Source organism: Puntigrus tetrazona, chromosome 2, assembly GCF_018831695.1.
Source record: "Puntigrus tetrazona isolate hp1 chromosome 2, ASM1883169v1, whole genome shotgun sequence".
NCBI lineage: Eukaryota > Metazoa > Chordata > Actinopteri > Cypriniformes > Cyprinidae > Puntigrus > Puntigrus tetrazona.
In genome coordinates this window covers 25,516,181-25,521,784 of record NC_056700.1, presented here as the reverse complement: position 1 = coordinate 25,521,784, position 5,604 = coordinate 25,516,181, and positions in this window count along the sequence as shown.

Below are 5,604 nucleotides of genomic sequence, written 5' to 3'. Positions count from 1 at the left end.
TAGATAACTAAAAGGGCACAAGGCAACATCCATGTAGTTGATCATACTAAAAGATACCAGATGAGGTTTACATAGGAAATCTGTTTTAGCTTCCCCAAATAACACAAGTGAACAATTCTTCAGTTCTATTTTTTTTCTAGATTTTAACCTACAATATATTTTTTTCCATTATAAAAGACAGTTTTGTGCATTAATGGCAATTTAAAAAATTGCAAACAAATTGTTACATTAGCAAAACCTCTGATGATTCAGTCCAGAATTGGATTGCAGCAAAATACCTTTTTAAGAGTAAAAATAAGAAAATATGAAGATCTGAGGCCTGATTCAACAAGCTAGCAGTCAGTCCCCAAAACAAAACGGGTTATGACAGCTCTTTAGCACAAATTAAGCAGGTTAGTCATTGGTCACCACAGTAAAAAGCAGCCAGTCTTACCCTGCGAGGAGGAGGCTGTTGGCTCAGGTCTGGGAACAGCAGGAAGCGGTCTCTGAGAACGAGGCTGGCAGGACGGCACTGACATTTTCACAGGTCCCACATACTGCACGTACGTCCCTGGAAAGTCTCCCCTCTGTTTGGTTATTTCTCGTTAAAGCCCAAGATCCAGCCGATGCATTCTGGGCGATCCTCCTCTCCCTCTTGGATGCCGAGTGACAGCAGAGATGCTTTGTCGACCGTCAGGATATCACCAGGCTCAAGGTCAATGTCATCCTCCCAGTCCTTAGAGTAGGAGTACAGAGATCTGTACTGGAAGCCATCGGCAGCCATTTTCAGGGTTCGCACTAACAATCACCCCAGGGAGAAGAGCGTCGGACTGGGGATGAAACTTTGTGCGGGTTCGAATGATGTCGCATACCGTGGGACGTTTGGTTAAAAGCTAAGCGCTTCTGACCGGAGCTTATACGGGCATGTGCGGCTGCAACGGTTTAGACCTGACCGGTGTTGGCCGAGCAGGCCACTTTTCTCAACTTGAACCCGCGGTTCAACCAAATGATCGAACAGAGGAATGCAGCATGCTCATTGAGGCTCCGGAAAAGAAATAAAGAATGAAGTCCTTCATCAGCCGGTGTCGTCTTATAGCAGGTTGCTCAACATTCCCTCTTAAGATGCGATCCTCCCAGTGTAACGTGATGATTCTGTGGAAAAAAAGACAAGCATGTTAAGAGTGTAAAAAAGTCTTTCTAAAAGAATAATAAGAAAATAAAATCACAACAACTTTAGAGTCGAGCTTCGGCAAGGCTTTGTTCATCATCTCGGTCCAAGAATACATGACTGAATGCGTAATAAAATATTCAAATCATTAAATAAAATGTTGTGCGTCACCTCTGCCTTTCAGAAAAAATTCACAACGCAGAGGCCAACCGTAGTCTGTTTAAACATGCTGGACAAAGGCTAGATCTGTTAATCCAGCTTCACAAAAAACAGGTGGAATTGAAGTCGGACAGAAGTATTTACTTTTTAAAAATACACATTTTTTACAAATCAAACATTCATAAATTGCACTAAACACGATGCGCCTCATACATGCGTCATATGACGGACATTCGTAAGACCGGGTCAATTTTTAAACATCATAATCTTAAAGCAAATGAAACCCAGTTAGGAACAAGCTACTGTACTTACCTCGAAACAATTAAAGCCAGAAATATCAAATCCGTTTATGTCACAGTCAGTGACCAAACATTTCAATTTCAGCACATAATCAAAAAGCTAACTGCCTTAATAAAAAAAAAAAAAAAAAAAAAGATGTTCACAACTGTTTTCGGAATAGCATTCCTGACTGAGCACAGGTCACTTAAGTTTGAAAATAATCCAGTAGGAAGTCTGTATTATTCCAATTATTACAGTACGCAGTTGATATTAAGCATATTTGCAATATGCATCACTTATATGATTGCGAATGGCAAAAACGTATAATTTTTTCATGCGCATGCGCACCTTCGAACCAGGGGCTTATGCACATGCACCAATAAAGTGGCATTTTAAAGGACTGCTGACCCTGTGGAAAGATCGCAATCTAATAAACAGCGTCAAAGTGTCCGCGAGCATCACAGGGCAACACTCACCCCACTTTGACCAGGCGCACTAGGGTCTCGGTCCGACATCCTCAGTGTGGAGAAGAGAGGTGCAAGCGCAGACACGTGGCACTGACATACCCAACCACAGCCCGCCAATCCTCACACCACCGAAACACCCCCTCCGAAACACGTCATCCCCTTTCCGCCTTTTCATCATTATAACTCGAGTATTTCATGTAACGCTGCTGAACTGTACGACGGAGCTCATTCAGGAAAAAAGAAAAAGTCCATTCAGAGTGCTAAAAGTAAAAGTTGCGCTGAGAGAAATCCTCATCTTTACGGTCAAGAACACGGCTTAAGAGTGCAGGACGGCGCCGACAGTTCGTACGCATCCTTCCCCTCCCTTTATTCAGTCTGAGCAGAGCAGTTTGCAAAACACTGTGACCAAGGCAGAGCACAAAATAATTAATGAATCGAGGCAGGAAACTCACTGTTGCTACAGAAGGGAAAAGGTAATCCTGGATTCCTATTGGGCAGCATATGGCCATGTGCTCGAGAATCACCAGAGAAGCTGGGGCAAATCAAGCAAACGTTCTAATATTAGAAAATGTATCTAGGCAGCGATCAAACCCTAAACATTTAAACTATACCGCTTTTCTGCGGTGGATGACTTTGCGCTCATGCAGGGAATACGTTTATGCCCGTTTCGAGAATTCTGAGTGAGGGACGAGCAGAGCAAAATCTAAATGTTTGTCGGACGAAGCACGTCTAATCAGGACTGTGGTATATTATTATTGGGATCATTCAAACGCAGGGAAAAAGGACTTGGGCTTCTGCTGAGGAAAGTGGATCAGGATTCTCTGTCGTGTTGTGCGTGCGTCTTCAGCCCCCGGGCTACCGAGGTAGGAGTTTTAATCCAGCCACGAGACTCGTCTTAGTTTTAAGAAATTAAGACAGCGACAGTATTTGTTGAGAAGGAAAAAGACAAGCCTGTCTAGGTAGGGAAAGCTTATGCAATATTTTTCCCTCTCTCGTTTCATTGGCCGAAGTACCTTGACTAATGCCCATGAATCTGGTGACAGACAGTGTTCTCCAAACAATATGTCCTTTAAAGCCTGGAGTGTGCAGGACGGGAGGAACGGCATACAGAACATACCCTCTGGATATAATATAGCACGCAACGGTTCAGATAAGGACAACGTTGCCAATTAAAGTTAATGTGTGTCTTTTTATTTTATAATACTGTTATATATGTGCGCATTGACCCGACTATAAGTAAGCCATTAAGCATGTTCATTCCCATGAAAGATATAAACACTGTAGTGCTTTCAAAACATTGCTCTGTTTGTTTGAACATCCTGAAGGGCCCAACACAGCAACACTGGCTTAACCAATGCTGTGACTCTGGGGGCTGGGCAGAGGAGAGAAAAAATATTGCTCGCTTACATTTTTTTTTTTTTTTTACATTTTAATTGCATAACGTTGATTGCAACTATAATTTTTTTATTATTATTATAAATTATTTAGAAGAGTAAAGCCAAGATCAAACAAAAGCAGCAACAAATATTTCATATTTGAGATGAATCAACATTATTGAAAAATAACTGGGTTTTATCGATTTGGGGTGAAGTAGAATTTAAAAAAAAAAAAAAAAAAAAAAAGTTAACCCACAAGTCTCCTTCACAAAATTTAAGCAAATTCCCGTTAGCAAATCCCCACCTAACGTTATCTCAGTAATTTGCATGTTCAAAGTTTTACCATAATTTACCATCATTTTAATGACTGCGTTTTGCCGTATAAAAGGTAGATAATGACTTGCATTCACAAAATAGCTAGGGTGAATTTTCATTTCCATTCCATGCTGACTTCGAGAAGAAATGCGCCAGTTATTATATCACTTCTTCGCTTAGCTTCAGCAACCTTAACGACCGGAGCGACCTCCGGCTCCGGCTCCAGTCCGGTTCTACATTCTCCACGCTGAGGAAAAACTCTCAAACAAACAGTGAAAAAAATCCTTGCGCTCTTATACTCAAATAACAAACACCGCCGCCGCCGCGACCAAACTAATCTAGACCTAACTGCGACGTCGAATGTGTGCAGCGACGCGCAAAAGAACGCTTCGAATTCAGAAGGGTCTAAATCTGATTTTTAAAAAGTTATGTTTGTGGCATAAATACTTCAGTACGTGCGCGAGTCATTGTCACGCGCCGAAGCTCTCGCAGGCCGTTAACTGTGCATCTGCTTGCCTTGATTCAGGCAGGCAAACACGCTTCTGCATCATGCAAGACCAAACGCGCATCGGTCCGCACATTTCTGTCGCCCACTAAACCCGAGATCTTAGCGAACGGCTCCTTCGAAATTTTGCAAGGAAACGCAACGTCGGCGTATCGTTAGAAGCAAACAAGTCCGCGTTTTATATGTCGTAGCGGCACACTTCTTCGCGTCTTTTCCACCATTTTCCCACATTTGGAGGCTGCTAGCTAGCCGTCCCGTTTAGTAGAGTACAGTAACGCAATGTGCAAAACTTGGGGAAACTTACCCGTGGCGAGTCGCTGCAAACGCGTTGACGGTTTTCTTTCGCGCGTGCGAATAAATGTGCGATCCCAACACTCGGCCGGACTCGGGGTTCAACTCCCATCTACGCCCTCAGCAGAGTACGGGGTTGATTTCTTTTCCTTTTCATTCCGCACGAATCTTTTCAACTTGCCGAACTGCCATTTTCCAGCAAAGCACGGAGCAGGACAGGACTGCACGAGCGAGCTGGAGAAAGCGGGACGGAGAATAGCGGAATGAGCCGAAAACGACCGAAAGAGTAAATCTCGGTGAACACGTGAAGCGTTCATCATTCCTGCGCTCCCTATTGCGCCATCCCGCTGTGGTTAGGCGAGGTAGTGTAGAAACCCGTTCATAAAAATGTAGACCTAAATCTCAAATTACGCTATTCTTCCAGTAGTCCATTAGGAAACATTACTGGGACATTTAAGTAACTGAACGGTTTTAAACAGCATTATTTTATGCCCTATGAACAGGCTATTACAATCAGGCCATTACAAATCTGATATATATTCTATATCTATATATATATATATATATATATATATATGTGTGTGTGTGTGTGTGTGTATCTATACAAGTATTATAATTATATTTTTTCCCCTTAAGGATTAAGCTGATTAAAAGTGACCAAAAAAAGTCCACAAAAAAAAAAAAAAAAAAAAAAACACTGATAAGAATATTTCTTTCAATATTAGTGTATTAGAATGATTTCTGAAGGATCATGTTACTGAAGACTGGTGTAATGGCTGCTGAAAATCTGTCAGAAATAATATTGTAATATTATATCTATATATATATATATCTATATATATATATCTATATATATATAGCAATAATATTTCACAAAATTAGTTTTACTATATTTTTGATCAAATAAATGCAGCCTTAGGTCGTGTGTGTGTGGATAGACAGACTGTTTTTTTTTGTAGTGTATTGTAATAATTTCTGGAGGTAGTTAATATACCACAGGCCACTAGTGCTTAAATATGAAAAACATTCATGGTCACAACAGAAAAAGCACAGAAACCACTGAAA